The following is an 18,034-nucleotide window of genomic DNA, read 5'->3' as shown; positions in this document are numbered from 1 at the left end:
AAGATGAACAGAGCAAAGTACAGAGAGATCCTTGATGAAAACCTGCTCCAGAGCGCTCAGGACCTCAGACCTTCCAACCGGACAACGACCCTAAGCACACAGCCAAGACAACGCAGGAATGGCTTCGGGACAAGTCTCTGAATGTCCTTGAGTGGCCCAGCCAGAGCCCGGATTTGAACCCGATCTAACATCTCTGGAGAGACCTGAAAATAGCTGTGCAGCGACGCTCCCCATCCAACCTGAGAGTTTGAGAGGATCTGCAGAAAAGAATGGGAGAAACTCCCCAAATACAGGTGTGCCAAGTTTGTAGCGTCATACCCAAGAAGACTTGAGGCTGTAATCGCTGACAAAGGTGCTTAAACAAAGTAGTGAGTAAAGGGTCTGAATACTTATGTAAATGTGATTATCCGTTTTTTAAATCAAATTAAATACAACTTTTGCTTTGTCATTATGGGGTACTGTGTATAGATTGATGAGGGGGAAAAACTATTTAATCAATTTAAGAATAAGACTAAGGTGACAACATTTGGAAAATGTCAAGGGGTCTGAATACTTTTCAAATGTACTGTACATGTGTCACGTAAAGCGAGCAAGGGTTGAGGGAATAGGGAATGTTTTTCCTAAACAAATTAGGGATTTCAGTGACAGAACTTTTCAGTCAAATGGCTGTAATTATGTTGCAGGTTCAGCAACACGGACAGTGTGATAAACACTGTGGTGGTCGCTACAGCAGGGAGGAGAGCGAGACAATGGGTGCTGTCAGTCACTCGCTGTCGTTTTGTTTTTTAACACAGCGCAGCAAGTCTGAGCCCGGCCCGGCACAATCAAATCAATTGCTGGTCGGACTCCCTCTAGACATTTGTGTGTCTTCATTATTTAATCAAACAGTGTGCTTAAAGCATCAGACAAGCTCAGGGAATATAGAAGATTTGATTAAAACACATAGGATGTCTATATATGGAAAAAATACACGTTTTAACATTTCAACTAATCGATTGGTCAAAAGAACAGATGACTCTTGGTCGAGCAAGATTTTTTTGGGTCAGGGACAGCCCTAAATTGGAATGAGTACACTTCAAATTATTTAATGAGGATCCATTACTGATGTTTAGAACTGATGTTTAGAAGCATTTTTACAGTGGTCAGAAACTTCTGAAAGTGGCATTAATTATGTTTTAACTGTTACATTTGACTGCCTGTTGTATATTGTTCACCGGTGTGACAATGTTGTCTTGGACAAAATGTAAAAATAAATTGTTAAGCATGAGGCAGGTATCGTTATAATAATACACAAGTATGATAATTGCTTTTTATCTAGGTTTAGTGAAATGCCTGTGACTCTTAACCAAGTGTCTCAATATTACATTTAGGCTATCATTATTATGAACGGAAATGTGTTTTTCCTTTTAAATGCAATAATATGACTAATGATTTAAAAGACAGTAACTAAATGTGTAAAAATGTTTTTCGTGTCTATTTGGGAATCATTAAACATTTATATTAACATTAATTGTAATGTCACACCAGAGGACAATTTAAAGGCACTAATGCATGAAATGGTTCATTAACATGGATATAAACTCAAAATTGAAGCTGGCCATATAACATTTTGAGTTGTTAGACATAGTTTGTGACTAAATGTTGTTTTTTAACTTTAATTTTAGAGGAAATAATTGTTTCACTTTTGTTTTGGCCATATGGCAACTACCCACATATGGTATTGGCACCTAAGTATCATGAGGTGCCTGGCAATTGCCAGCCCTACCCTATATAGTGCACTGCTTTTGACAAGAGCCCTATGGGTCCTGTTCAAAAGTAGTGCACTACATAGTAGGGAATAGGGTGCCATTTGGGACGGCACCATAAAAGTACATCAAAATAATGTATTCATGCTTACTTTGCCTCCACTCACATTTGGGGGTTAGTGACAGAACAGTTTTGTGTGAAGAAACATTTGCTACGCACATGTGGGGAAATAGTGACGTGACAACCCCCTCCACACATTCGGGAAAATTGGCTAATATTGAAACTGAGCAGGGGTGGGTATAGGCCTATGGTCTAATAGTTTAAAACAAGTCAAATTGACATGCGCACCTTAACCACATAACCCTTTGATCTGACAGTGAAACCAAATATACTGGTAACTAACTCCTATCTGTGGTGAAACGTCTTGACTCGCTATTATTCAATGCCACAACCCCAAGTAGTCATATTGTGGCAATCTGACTGGGTACATTTTTATCAATGAATGAGCCATCATAACCAGTCCACTGATTTTTCCAAAAGTTAACTGATCAACATAAATGTGTGCATAGCACATCATTAATTGTGCATCACTTTAACTAGCTAGTGAACTAACTGTCTCATCACCAGCAACTGAAGACTTTCCTTTAGAATCTTTCGAATCATCAACCAACACATTCCAAACTACGAGAAATGAGGGAAATAATTTGGAAAAATGAATAGCCAACTATACATCTCATAATTTGAATATATTCTAAATTAGGCCTCAATGCGACCTTGGCCTTTCAGTGAAACGAAATAGCTAACTGGCGAGTGAACGATAACAAAACTGGCTGTTGCAGTAGCATTTAGCAAGCTAGCTAAGCACAGGTGGCTACTGGCTAACTAGATAGCTACAACAACCTGATGGCAAACAACCACGTCCACGATAACAAGTTTATACCTTGGGAAAATGTCTAAATACATAAAATCATATAATAGGGTTATTATCTGATCGTTTGATATCTAGTAAACGGATTGATAGCTGATGCAATGGCTTGCTTGTCAAACAAAACGTCAAAATCCCACGCGTGCAGCTAGCTAGCTACCGAACTTGACACTGGCTAGCGAAGTAAGTAGCTAGTTAGCTAGTAGCTGGCTGGTTGACTGGCTAGAATTAATATACACAATTGTTTTCTGAGACGTCTGATGGAGATGGCTACATGCAAAGCTACAATATGTGGAAAGAAAGTGAGCCATGCTAACTAGCTAGTTTGCTAACATTATTGACTAGCTTAGCTTGCTAGCTAACATAGTTATATTATGGGTGTGACAAGGCATGCACATAGCCACCAGTAAGGAATAGCATGCATTCAGAGTGTTTCGGTTAAACTTCCTCACCTATTAAATATTTTTTACTGGGCCGTCTTGATAGGAAATTGTCCTGTTATTTCGTCTGATACCCCTCTCCACCATTCCCTCCTGCTGCTGTCAGGAACTAATCCACCACGGTCAAGACTTCCTTCCACCTGGGCCTTCGAAATGCAACACTTTTGCGTAAAGTAGCTAGCTACGTAAAATTGTTATATTTCATAGCCTGGATGACATGCGTGTGGTGGTCGAGAATACAAATCCCCTCAAAACCAAAGAGTAGCTACGTAAATGAAACCATTCCCCCTACTCCCAACATTGGCCCCTCGTGTTAAAGCAAGAAAATGTCAAAGTCTGATTTGTGCATAACAAAGAAACAGGGAAAATAGCTATAATCTTGACTCAAACTATAAGAGTTGTTCAACTTTGTGTTTTTTGTTGTTTGTTTACACAACTTTGTAGCCTGCTTGAAAACAATTTTTATAGCAGAAGGCCAACAGCAGTGTCCCACTTAGGCACATTTGTAGATTCAGAGTGTTTATTATCACATGTACAGGGTTGCAGGTGTGATTGCAGGGAACAGTGAAAATCTTAGGCTCCGAGCTCCAACATGCAGGACTAAGTGAAATAAAATAAAGAAAATGGAAATAAAATAAAAAAATAAAAAAATTAAAATATGAATAGAAGTAGCACGATATACAAAACTGTAGCAGTGATGAATAATCTAAAACTAAAATGTACCATTCTTAAAGTATTACTCTGACTCAGCTGGAGCATTCAAGCACAGGAAATAATTGGGTGACATTCTGGAAGAGTAGATTCCCTGAAATAGGTAGTGTAACAGGGTAAAGGTGCCTCTATTCGTTGAATTACAGTGCATTCTGAAAGCATTCAGACCCCTTGACCTTTTCCACATTTTGTTACATTACAGCTTTATTCTAAAATGGATCACATTAAAAAAAAATCCTGATCGATCTACACACAATACCCCATAATGACTAAGCTAAAACAGGTTTTTAGAAATGTTTGCTAATTTATAAAAAATAAAAAACAGAAATTCCTTATTTACATAACTACTCAGACCCTTTGCTATGAAACTCGAAATTGAGCTCAGGTGCATCCTGTTTCCATTGGTCATCCTTGAGATGTTTCTACAACTTGATTGGAGTCCACCTGTGGTAAATTCAATTGATTGGACATGATTTGGAAAGGCACACACCTGTCTATATAAGGTCCCACAGTTGACAGTGCATGTCAGAGCAAAAACCAAGCCATGAGGTCAAAGGAATTGTCCGTATAGCGCCGAGACAGGATTGTGTAGGGGCACAGATCTGGGGAAAAAATGTCTGCAGCATTGAAGGTCCCCAAGAACACAGTGGCCTCCGTCATTCTTAAAAGGAAGAAGTTTCGAACCACTAAGACTCTTTCTAGAGCTGGCTGCCTGGCCAAACTGAGCAATCGGGGGAGAAGGGCCTTGGTCAGGGAGGTGACCAAGAACCCAATGTTCACTGACAGAGCTCCAGAGTTCCTCTGTGGAGATGGGAGAACCTTCCATGGACAACCATCTCTGCAGCATTCCACCAATCAGGCCTTTATGGTGGAATGGGCAGATGGAAGCCACTCCTCAGTAAAAGGCACATGAAAGCCCGCTTGGAGTTTGCCAAAAGGCACCTGAAGGATGCTCAGACCATGAGAAACAAGATTCTCTGGTCTGATGAAACCATGATTGAACTCTTTGGGCTGAATGCCAAGCGTAACGTCTGGAGGAGACCTGGCACCATCCCTACGGTGAAGCATGGTGATGGCAGCATCATGCTGTGGTGATGTTTTTCTACGGCAGGGACTGGGAGACTAGTCAGGATCGTGGGAAAGATGAATGGAGCAAAGTACAGCGAGATCCTTGATGAAAACCTGCTCCAGAGCACTCAGGACCTCAGACTGTGGCGACGGTTCACCTTCAAACAGGACATGGACCCTAAGCACACAGCCAAGACAACACAGGAGTGGCTACGGGACAAGTCTCTGAATGTCCTTGAGTGGCCCAGCCAGAGCCCGGACTTGAATCCGATCGAACATCTCTGGAGAGACCTGAAAATAGCTGTCCAGCAACGCTCCCCATCCAACCTGACAGAGCTTGAGAGGATCTGCAGAGAATGGGAGAAACTCCCCAAATACAGTTGTGCCAAGCTTGTAGCGTCATACCCAAGAAGACTCGAGGCTAATCGCTGCCAAAGGTGCTTCAACAAAGTACTGCGTAAAGGGTCTGATATTTCAGTTTATTATTTTTAATAAATTTGCAATAAATCTGTTGCTTTGTCATTATGGGGTATTGTATGTAGATTGATGGGTAAAAAAAAAACTATTTAATCAATTTTAGAATAAGGCTGCAACAAAATGTGGAAAAAGTCAAAGGGTCTGAATACTTTCCGAATGCACTGTATATTATGGTAGCCATGTGGTTGTATACTTAGAGCTGGTTGGTCCATTTGAATTAATTGTTTTTCTTATCTCATTGGTTTCAGGTGTCACTCTGGAGAATGCGCCACACATCTACTTGTTTCCACCACCATGGTGGTTAATTTACCAGCCAGGAGAGGGAAAGACAGAACAGAGCTCCTGTTGTCTCCCAGTCCCACGCCACACCTATAGCAGTCGAAACAATGTGCATTCACAGTTATCTGTCAAGTCTCTGTGTTGTGTTAATGTATTGATTGTTGGTATACTGAATACAACCACAGGAGGACGGCTCATAATAATGGCTGGAACGGAGCGAATGGAATGGCATCATACACCTGCAAACCATGTGTCTAATGTATTTGATACCATTCCACTGACTCCGCTCCAGCCATTACCACGAGCCAGTCCTCCACAATTAAGGTGCCACCAACATCCTGTGTGGTCCACCTCTCAAAAGCAGAAGGTCCAACGCACATTTAATACGTTTTCATTGAGTAGTGTGATTGATATCTGAAACATGGGTGTGTTCCGTTAATTATATAAGTCCATGGTGTGATCGTGAAATAAGGCATATAGTAGGCCTAAAAGAGGAAGGGACTTGTTGTGTCATAACTTCAGTGTGTCCATCAACTTTGTATTTGATGAATGTCAAGAACACCTTAATGTGGTAATCTATTTCTCACAAACCTTTTCACACATGCACACCCCTAATTTTGATATAGGTCAAATGGGGACAAATACAGCCCACACCAATAAAATATTCATATTATGTAAAAGAGGAAGTTCAATCCCATATAAATCTGGTATTCTTATCCCATTACTTCTCATACTGCGACTGGAGCATTGAAACGCAGGTAGGTGCTTGATTATTTTTATTTATTTAAAAATATAAAAATGTTGTGTGATGTTCACCAAGTATTCATCAGGTTGTTGTTGTTTTCACTTATGGAAACTCACAATAATTAACATTGAGTAACTGTTCTTACCTGATTAATATGCTCACTGTTATTTTGCCATTTACTGTGTATCACAGGAGGTTGGTAGCACCTTAATTGGGGAGAACGGCCTTGTGATAATGGGTGGAGCAGAATGGTATCAAACATATGGTTTCCATGTATTTGCAATTCCATTCGCTCCATTCCAGCCATTATTATGAGCCGTCCTCCCCTCAAAAGCCTCCACTGCTGTGTATGTATCTGTCTACATCTGTTTGTCTGTACACTGCAGGTTGAAGTTACTCTGTTGCTGATGCTAATGGCCACTAATCGTCCTCTCTGAACCAACCAGTGAGCTCTGAGACGGATGGTGTCTGGGAGGACTGGAAAACCCAACATGGCAAACAGTATGTCCAGGTAACACAGACCTTTACATGTCCTGATAATAAAGAAGTCAACATATGAAAACGGTGAGCTAAGGGTAGTAAGATCAGTGGTGGGCAATGTAGGTGCTTCTCCTGATGACACCACCTGTCATTAGTCTGAGGAAACCCACTTTAGGACTCCGTTAGTTCAAATATGTTTTGTTCCTATCTCTGGTTTCTTTATTGCTTCTATAACGCCAGTTGGGTTATGGTGGGCAACTGTAGGTCTGTGTACCAACTGCGTACCAAATGGCACCATATTCCCTATATAGTGCATTACTTTTGACCAGAACCCTATGAGTCCTGGTCAAAAGTAGTGCACTAAATGGGAAATAGGGTGCCATTTGGGATGTTACCTAGTAGTAAAGTTCCTACTCTATGGCCTAGTAGAGGAGAGCCCCAGCAGGATGGTCTGGGAGGACGACATGCGTTACATCGACCAACACAACCTGGAGGCAACAGGGGCAAGCACACCTACACCCTGAGAATAAACCATCTTGAAGACATGGTGTCCTGTAACCATGGTTATGGTAACCTATTACCTATGTAGTGCACTACGTTTGGCCAGGCCTTATAGTCAAAGTAGGGCACTACGTAGGAAATAGGGTACCATTTGTGATGCAGAGATATATACTTAGGCGGTTACACTGTAAGTACTGCATTGATTACCATGTAAATACACAGATATTGCATGTATTAGTGCCACAATTTAAAGTGGGACTTATTTGAGATTATTACATCATTGTAGGCTATATTACAAACAGGCTCCTGCAAAAAAGCATTGAAAAGATGTGTGATTGGATAATTTGATAGTTATTATTTGATAGCACTTTTAGTAGTTTGACAGCTTTTTTTCTCTCCCACACATCTAGACACACAGAGAGTACAATGCCATGCTTCCTGTTGATGCTGAGGATCTGCGCGGCTTTGAGGAGATTCCCCCCCCTCTCAGTGGAACGGGAGTGCCAATGTCGCGTCATCATGAGGCTAGCGTACACACGGACACGTGACAAATGTGAAGAACTAGGTTAGAAGAAAACAATATATTTTCTTAATCTCATCTTCACACTCTTACAATACTTCCTTTATATATCTCATAAAGGAAACCTTCCAAGACTCCATCCCCTTTATGTGCTCTAGCTTTAATGAAGGTTGACACATGCAATACAAAATGGGGTCATCCACTGTGTGTGCCTCAACCCCTCCCACCCGTTCACATGTATGCGGGTGCTTCTAACTATTGTTTATTTGCTCAGTAAGCTCTTTATCCTGTGCGTTAGGTAAAGTGTGGCTCCACTTATACATTTACTGCCATTGGGGTCTTTAGAGACAAGTATTCAGGAAGACCGGCAGGCTGAGGTCAAAGAACCTGCAGAACTGTACCAGGTCGCACATGGGGCCATATTTCCCACTGTTACGAGTTTAAATTACATTTTAGTCATTAGGGTTCAGTGCCTTGCTCAAGGGCACACCAGCAGATTTTTCACCTAGTCGGCTCAGGGATTCAAACCAGCGACCTTTTGGTTACTGGCCCAACGCTCTTAACCGCTAGGCTACCTGCAGCCCAATTTCGGTGAATGACCTGTTCTTCACAATCATGTCGGAGACAGGATATCCTTACTCCCCCAAGGTAAGGTGTCAGACAAGCTACACAATGGTTTCATGGTGTAGTAGTCCATTATCATTTTGCATGACTATAATATTCACAGGAACTTCCTTTAGGAACTGTATTCCTTTATTTTATTTTAGTAGGAGAGATGCAGATACAAAAACGAGATTTCCTGTTGACAACGAAAGAGGGCCCAGTCGCTATGTATGTGAATTCTAGCTCTTGGACCTTCCAGTTGGCTCTTTCTCAATTCGTTTTTCCTTGATTCCTCTCATCCTCTCTCCTCGCCTCCTCAAAACGTATTAGAGAAGGTCTGAGGGGAGGGACCTTGCTGGACCTTCTCGTCCAATATTATTGAGTAGGAGGCGAGGAATCAAGGAGATACTAATTGATATAGACCCTGAGTGTCATTTTTCCTGGACCAATTATTTGCAGCCCAAACAGTTCAGCATTATATGCGATACACACAATGTTGATATAGTTTGTTGGTTTTACATTTCATTGCATTGCAGAATTATGACACAAATGTATTAAAATATCATGATCAGTCATTTTAGGAATTCTCTATGACCCAGCATGCATCAAATTATAATCATAAGGTTTTGGGTGTTGGGTATGGCAGATGCAACATGGACTCTTGGATTATGAAGAACAGGTCACTCACCAAAATTTCATAAAACATTTAATGCAAATGATATACACGTGTTGTCATGACAACAGTATCAGAGACAGATATAGCATGATAATGGAAAGTTATGTTAAATATGTGTTTCGTTTTTTTTACAAGAAATTACATAAAGTCAAATCAGTGACAAACAAATACTATTCAGCTGATTACCGGGTAGCTTCATTGTGTTGTAATTGAAAGTCTGTGTTGTCTTTACATTTTACAGCTGGGAGAACATAAAGGCTATCTCCTCATCGCTAGAGGGTACAACCAGTGTGGAATCGCAGGTCGTTCCATCTACCCCAGGGGTGTCAAACTCATTTTAGCTCAGGGGCCACATGGAGGAAAATCTATTCCCAAGTGGGCCGGACCGGAAAAATCATGGTATATATAACTTAAAAACAACAACTTCAGATTGTTTTCTTTGTTTTAATACGATCAACATACAACATAAAGCTGGAGCCTGAGGACAGTGTGTCCAAAATAGTACAAGCACAACATCACTATTAATCATAAAACACGTCAAGTTTATTTGAAAATTCTAAAGAAAAAGAACACACAAACACACAATGCCTCAGTGATTAACAGAACTGTTTCACAGATCACAGAACTATATCAGGGTGTCATTTCTCAGGCAGAAATGTAGATAAAAATAATGAAATCCTGTTCCCCAAACAAGTGCAAGAACCACAGAGTCAAGAATAGGTTAAATATACAAATAAAATAAAATCAATTAAAAACAATAGCACATCAACATAAAAACATATAAACATAAAGCTGGAGCCTGAGGACAGTGTCCAAAAGCACAACATCACTATTAATCATAAAACACCTCAAGTTATTTGAAAGTTCTGAGGACAAAGAACACACAAACACACTGTCACGATCGTCGTATGGAGTACACCAATGCGCAGCGTTAGTTGCGAACATACTTTACTTTATTTAATGAATGCACGAACAAAACAATAAACGATACGTGACGTTCTATGTTGAACACAACAAACACGGAACACACCGAAAGGAACAACCAACAGGAACAAACCAAAACGGAAACAAGATCCCACAAACACAAAGGGAAAACAGACTGTTTAAATATGGCTCCCAATCAGAGACAACCAACAACAGCTGACACTCGTTGCCTCTGATTGGGAGCCACTCTGGCCAACATAGAAATAGCACAACTAGAACTCCCGACATAGAAACACAACACATAGAATGAACACACCCTGGCTCAACATATAGAGTCCCAGAGCCAGGGTGTGACAGTACCCCCCCCTAAAGGCGCGGACTGCGACCGCGCCTCAACTAGAACAAACAGGGGAGGGCTGGGTGGGCATTCCTCCTCGGCGGCGGTTCTGGCTCCGGGCTTGCCCACCACCCTCCAATAATCCCCCCATAGCGCCCCTGGTCCGATCTGGCCCCGCTGGCTGGAGCTGAACTGGACATAGTAGGAGCGGATAGCTTCAGCTCCGGTGTGGAGCAGCCGACCGGTACCTGATCAGGCACCGGTGACCCAGACACGGGTTGTGCCGGACTGACGACGCGCACCCCTGGCTTGGTGCGTGGAGCAGGAACGGACCGGACCGGGCTGACGATGCGCACCCCTGGCTTGGTGCGTGGAGCAGCAACTGGCCGGACCGGGCTGACGATACGCACCCCTGGCTTGGTGCGTGGAGCAGGAATGGGCCTTACCAGGCTGACGACGCGCACCCCTGGCTTGGTGCGTGGAGCAGGAACGGACCGGACCGGGCTGACGATGCGCACCCCTGGCTTGGTGCGTGGAGCAGCAACGGGCCGGACCGGGCTGACGATACGCACCCCTGGCTTGGTGCGTGGAGCAGGAATGGGCCTTACCAGGCTGACGACGCGCACCGTAGGCTTGGTGCGAGGGGCAGGAACAGGCCGGGCCAGGCTGGCGACGCACACCGTAGGCTTGGTGCGAGGGGCAGGAACAGGCCGGGCCGGGCTGGCGACGCGCACCGTACACTTGGTGCGAGTGGCAGGTACAGGCCGGGCCGGGCTGGCGACGCGCACCGTAGGCTTGGTGCGAGTGGCAGGAACAGGCCGGGCCGGGCTGGCGACGCACACCGTAGGCTTGGTGCGAGTAGCAGGAACAGGCCGGGACGGGCTGGCGAAGCGCACCGTACACTTGGTGCGAGTGGCAGGAACAGGCCGGGCCGGGCTGGCGACGCGCACCGTAGGCTTGGTGCGAGGGGCAGGAACAGGCCGGGCCGGGCTGGCGACGCGCACCGTACACTTGGTGCGAGTGGCAGGAACAGGCCGGGCCGGGCTGGCGACGCGCACCGTAGGCTTGGTGCGAGGGGCAGGAACAGGCCGGGCCGGGCTGGCGACGCACACCGTAGGCTTGGTGCGAGGGGCAGGAACAGGCCGGGCCGGGCTGGCGACGCGCACCGTACACTTGGTGCGAGGGGCAGGAACAGGCCGGGCCGGGTTGGCGACGCGCACCGTACACTTGGTGCGAGGGTCAGGAACAGCCCGGGCCGGGCTGGCGACGCGCACCGTACACTTGGTGCGAGGGGCAGGAACAGGCCGGACCGTACTGGGGACACACACCACTGGCTCTACACCGGGATCTGGAACGGGCCGGACCGGACTGGTAACACACCCCAGTACCTCTCGCCGTGCCTCTACACCTTCCTTCCCTTCCTTGACCAGTGACCCCCGTAACCTGGTGGCCTTCTGAATTCGCCCCTTGTCTGCCTCCGTCAGCCCCGTCGTCCATGCCCTGTGCCCCCCCCTAAATTTTTTTTTGGGGTTGCCTCTCGTCCGTCCGACGACGACACTGATTACGCCGTTGCTCCTCTCTCCGTCGCGCCTCTACCGTCTCACTCCATGGCCGGCGATCCATCCCGGCCAGGATTTCCTCCCAGGTCCAGGACCCCTGCCCGTCCAAGATCTGCTCCCACGTCCAGGCTGCCTGCTCCTGGACACGCTGCTTGGTCCTGGTATGGTGGGATCTTCTGTCACGATCGTCGTATGGAGTACACCAATGCGCAGCGTTAGTTGCGAACATACTTTACTTTATTTAATGAATGCACGAACAAAACAATAAACGATACGTGACGTCCTATGTTGAACACAACAAACACGGAACACACCGAAAGGAACAACCAACAGGAACAAACCAAAACGGAAACAAGATCCCACAAACACAAAGGGAAAACAGACTGTTTAAATATGGCTCCCAATCAGAGACAACCAACAACAGCTGACACTCGTTGCCTCTGATTGGGAGCCACTCAGGCCAACATAGAAATAGCACAACTAGAACTCCCGACATAGAAACACAACACATAGAATGAACACACCCTGGCTCAACATATAGAGTCCCAGAGCCAGGGTGTGACACACACAATGCCTCAGTGATTCACAGAAGTATATCACAGATCACAGAACTATATCAGGGTGTCATTTCTCAGGCAGAAATGTAGATAAAAATAATGAAATCCTGTTCCCCAAACAAGTGCAAGAACCACAGAGTCAAGAATAGGTTAAATATACAAATAAAATAAAATCAATTAAAAACAATAGCACATCAACATAAAAACATATAAACATAAATCTGAAAGCGTTGCTCAAACTCCCGTAACAGTCCCGTTATTTTATCTTTGAACCGCTTCATGTCTGCCACATGTTGGGTCGCGCACACATTTTTCAGACAGGGGAAGTGAGCTGCATCACCACCGGCAAGTTGCGTCTCCCACAATGACAGCTTCAACTTGAAAGAACGTATGCTGTCATAATACTGCGTGACAACTTTGTTGCGCCCTTGCAGCTGTTTGTTCAAGTTATTCAGGTGCTCTGTAACATCCACCATAAATGCAAGGTCCTGCATCCATTCTGCAGAATGAAATTCTAACACTGGTTTGCCCTTTTCTTCCATGAACTGTTCAATTTCTTCTCGTAAATCAAAGAAACGCCTCAGCACAGCACCTCGGCTTAACCATCTTACCTCAGTGTGGTATGGCAGGCCATAGATGTGGTCTTTCTCTCTGAGAAGGCTGTCAAACTGACGGTGATTCAGGCTTCTGGATCGGATGAAATTAACAGTTTGGATGACCACCTTCATGACGTTATCCATCTTTAATGACTTGCAACACAAAGCCTCCTGGTGCAAAATACAGTGAAAAGTCAAAAAATCACGTCCTCCATTTGCAGATTGCACTTTCTCTCTGAACTTTGTCACAACGCCCGCTTTTTTCCCGATCATTGAGGGCGCACCATTTGTAGCCAGGCTGACAGCGCGGGACCAGTCCACTCCGACCCTGTCCAGCGCGCCGACGAGTGCAGTAAAAATATCAGCTGCTGTCGTTGTATCTGTCATCGGCACCAACTCCACGAACTCCTCGGTGACGGTCAATGTGTCATCAACTCCGCGGATGAAAATGGCCAGTTGTGCAACATCTGTAATGTCCGTGCTTTCATCAATTGCAACCGAAACGCAATAAATGACTTTACTTTTTGCTTCAACTGGCTGTCCAAATCCACTGAAAGATCGGAAATCCTGTCTGCAACTGTGTTTCTTGTCAGGCTGATATTTGCAAAAGCCTGCCGCTTTTCAGGGCACACAATCTCCGCTGCCTTCATCATGCATGTTTTTACAAATTCACCCTCACTAAATGGTTTTGAAGCCACTGCGATTTCATTAGCAATGAGGTAGCTAGCTTTCACTGCAGCGTCACTGATGTCTCGGCTGTGAGTAAACACAGACTGCTGTTTCTTCAGACCCGCCAACAGTTCATTCACCTTCTCTCATCTCCGCTGTCCTTGAAAGTTGTCATATTTGTCGGCATGAAGACTCACATAGTGGCGACGAAGGTTATATTCTTTCAGCACTGCAACATGCTCTGAACACACCAAACATACAGCTTTCCCATTCAATTCCGTGAATAAATAGGATGACCATTTTTCTTGGAACACTCTGCACTCTGCGTCCACTTTTCTCTTTTTTGACAGAGACATAATGGGACAATGAGGGTGCCAAAGCACATAATGTTAAAAGTAGAAGCCGTAATAAATATCGCGGGCAAAACAAAGTAGCTCATTGGCTGCACGTGCTTGACCTACTTGCTCTGCCCCGGTATAAACAGTTTGCTTGCTTAACACAATTGCTATTGCGCCATCCAGTGGATGCAATTGGAACAGCAGTTTATTTTATTGAAAAATTGCAGCGCATTTTTATACTTAAAAAAAAAAAATATATATATATATATATATATATATTTTTTTTATCATCTCGCGGGCCGGATTAAACCCGTTTGCGGGCCTGATCCGGCCCGCGGGCCGGACGTTTGACACCCCTGATCTACCCTCTCATGTGAAAGACTTTCCTCTGCAGAGTTGGTGTCAATCCCATTTATATTCCAGACAGTTAAATAAGGGCAAGGTTTTTCACCATAAAAATACAATTACATGTCTGAAATAATTGGAACTGGAACTGGCCCCAACTCTGGTAGGGTGTTCATTAGTAAAAGCTATTCAACTGGTTACATATTTACTATTTCAAAGCCTACCATTGCTAATTCCTTCAAGTGTTTTAAATCTGTACAAGTGGTGTTGCTGGTAATGGCTGGTTGTCAAAAATACCACTTAGAAGACAAAAAATAGAGAGAACATTTGAGTGATACTTTGATTATTATAATATACTTCATAATTTAGAAAATAGTTCCCCCTTTCACTAAGATTGTGACCATTGGACCACCCTGTTCTTTCTCTTGTGACAGTATGGTTTGACAATAATGTCTCTGTTTATCTTGAGAGAGTTCATTTTGACATTGACTATGCCACCATCCTTTGGACACAATGTGTGAAGTATTAATCTTTCATCAGAGACATTTAATTCCTTGCATTCTTCTTATATTCAATAAAGCATCATTCAAAGACATTTGTGTGGACCCCAGGAAGAGTAGCTGCGGCTTTCGCAACAGCTAATGGGGATCCTAATAAAATAACAAATACAGCATTTGTGACTCCTGTCCTGTCTACCTTCCTGATGGTTTCAGAAGGAACATTCTGATGCCTCTATATGAAATACAAAAAAAGTAGATGTAATCAGCAAACAGAAGTGTACAGTGAGGTCCAAAAGTACAGTATTTATACAGTAACAAATGTTTTGCTGTTTTGGTTCTGCACTAAAATATTATACCCCCCCAAAATAAATAAAAATAAAACTCCCGTTATTGGTAATGGTGAGAGGTTAGCATGTCTTGGGGGTATGATCTTTGTGCCTTTGTAACTTTCTCACTCATGATTCACGATTCATTCAGGATTATCCGTAATCATGGTAGCATCCACATTAATGTAGAAGTGTTCAGAAATACACTGAGTATACAAAACATTAAGAGCACCTGCTCTTTCCACGACATAGACTGACCAGGTGAATGCAGGTGAAAGCTATGCCCTTATTGATGTCACTTGTTAAATCCACTTCAATCAGTGTAGATGAAGGGGAGGAGACTGGTTAAAGAAGGATTTTTAAGCCTTGAGACAATTGAGACATGGATCATGTACTGTATGTGTGCCAATCAGAGGGTGAATGGGCAAGACAAAATATTTAAGTGCCTTTGAACGGGGTATGGAAGTAGGTTCCGGGCGCACCGGTTTGTGTCAAGAACTGCAATGCTGCTGGGTTTTTCATGCTCAACAGTTTTCCATGTGTATCAAGAATGGTCCACCACCCAAAGGACATCCAGCCAACTTGACACAACTGTGGGAAGTATTGCAGTCAACATGGGCCAGCATCCCTGTGGAACGCTTTCGACACCTTGTAGTGTCCCCATGCCCTGACGAATTGAAGCTGTTCTGAGGGCAACTCAATATTGGGAAGGTGTTCCTAATGTTTGGTACACTCAGTGTATATTCTATTCTTATTTACAATAAAAGTGACTCCAAAATGACACAATACATGATTTACCATTAATTGCTGTTGGGCACAAAATAATCTGAAACACAACCAAAACTAACTGCAAATGCATCCAACAAGTTTGTGGAGTCACAAGCTTGATGTAGTCATTTTGTGCTAGGAATATGGGACCAAATACTCAACTGTTGACTACTTTAATACACATATAAGTGAATTTGTCCAAATACTTTTGGTTCCCTAAAATGTGGGGACTATATACAAAAAGTTCTGTAATTTCTAAACGTTCCACCCGAAACGGAAGTAAATACCCTCAAATTAAAGCTGACAGTCTGCACTTTAACCTCATAGTCATGGTATAATTTCAAATCCAAAGTGCTGGAGTACAGAGCCAAAACAAAAAAAAATGTGTCACTGTCCAATTACTTTTGGACCTCACTGTACATGTACACCAAAAATAATATTACCGTAGAAAAATGGAGGCTTAGTGAAATGCATTCTGTTTGTGTCAAGCCATCTGAGGATGCGTGGCTTATGCTGTCCTCTAGATGGCAGTATGCACAAGGCTACTGAGGCTAGGGGCTGTATGTATCAAGCCTCTCAGAGTAGGAGTACTGATCTAGGATCAGTTTACCCCTGTCCATGTAATCCTATTTATTGTGATATAAAAGGCTAAACTGATAATAAATCAGCAGTCCTACTCTGAGACATTTGATACACACGGCCCCAGATAATTTCCTGCAACCTATGGCAATTTATGTAATTACATTAGTATGAACCGAAAATGATTGACACCTCATCCTAGTTTTACTCTGATTATATTCAATTACAAAAGGGACTTTTCTGACGGCAGGACATTCGCTATCGGCTTCAAGGGTAGGCACAAGGCACTGTAGGCTTCTTGTCCTTTTACCCAGTTAGTTTTCTTTTTAAGTTCAGGGGCAGTGACTACAATGTTCCCAAACATGTTTCCAACATATATCTGAAAATTGGAAATACACACAATAAGCTACAATAAAATGCTGTGAGCTGTGACTTCTACTCATGCTTCACGCATTAAATAGATCTTAAACAACAGATAAAATAAATCACACAACAGACAAAAGAGCAAAACATGTCCTTTAATGCACTTAACAGGTGCTTTTGAAGAGACTGGGTTCAAATACAAAAGCAAGACTGAGGCCTTCCTAGGTCACGTCATTCACAAGGCAGTATGTATTGTGTCCCTTGATCATCTCCACACAACCTATCTAGATCTCAGTAAGACATGCGATGTCTGTATAAGCAACCTATTTCATCAAAATTCATATGGACGGCTGTTAAAATCCAATGTGTGTACTGTATGGCTTTTACACATAGCCTACACACACTTTATAAATTCACCCTTCTGTTGGTGAAAGTGTTCCTACACACTCACACACACGCACTCACACAGACACACTTTCACATACGTTGCTGCTACTCTGTTCATTATCTATCCTGTTGCCTAGTCACTTTTACCCCTACCTATATGTACTGTACATATGACCTAAGTTACCTGGTACCCCACATTGACTCGGTAGCGGTACTTCCTGTATATAGCCTTGTCATCATTATTTTATTGTGTTACTATTTCCTTTTTTTTTCAGCACATTTTTGGTACTTTTTAACTCTGCATTGTGGGGAATGGGATCGTAAGTAAGCGTTTCACAGTAAAGTCTACATCTGTTGTATTCGGCGCATGTGACAAATACAGTTTTATTTTATATTAATTCTGTGCTAGTTGGAGGAATTATATTGAAGATTCAGGTGGCTGTAAAAAAAAGCAGATTGAAATAAAATGTTTTTCATAGTACTTTACTTAATTACAGACATTGTAAATTTTTTAAAATAATTCTAAAGAAACATTTAATCATAAAGCATTCGCTTTTTATTGAAGAACTCTTACAAGCTCAAGCACAGCTGAATCAATCACAGCAGTTTAAAAAA

At 43.2% G+C, this 18,034-nt stretch overlaps 1 protein-coding gene across 1 annotated transcript in view; it reads right to left on the bottom strand.

Moving 5' to 3' along the window:
* The window catches only part of LOC121544263 (endoribonuclease Dicer), a 53,342-nt gene extending 50,082 nt beyond the window's left edge, over positions 1-3,260 (bottom strand). The window contains exon 1 of the mRNA XM_045214911.1: positions 3,124-3,260. The gene's annotated coding sequence lies outside the window, so the exon portion shown is untranslated. The remainder of the gene's footprint in view (positions 1-3,123) is intronic.
* Between the last annotated feature and the right edge of the window lie 14,774 nt (positions 3,261-18,034).

Source organism: Coregonus clupeaformis, unplaced genomic scaffold (genome assembly GCF_020615455.1).
Source record: "Coregonus clupeaformis isolate EN_2021a unplaced genomic scaffold, ASM2061545v1 scaf0335, whole genome shotgun sequence".
In the NCBI taxonomy this organism is placed as follows: domain Eukaryota; kingdom Metazoa; phylum Chordata; class Actinopteri; order Salmoniformes; family Salmonidae; genus Coregonus; species Coregonus clupeaformis.
Note: the sequence above shows the minus strand (reverse complement) of the source record. Positions and strands in the feature narration are given on the sequence as shown.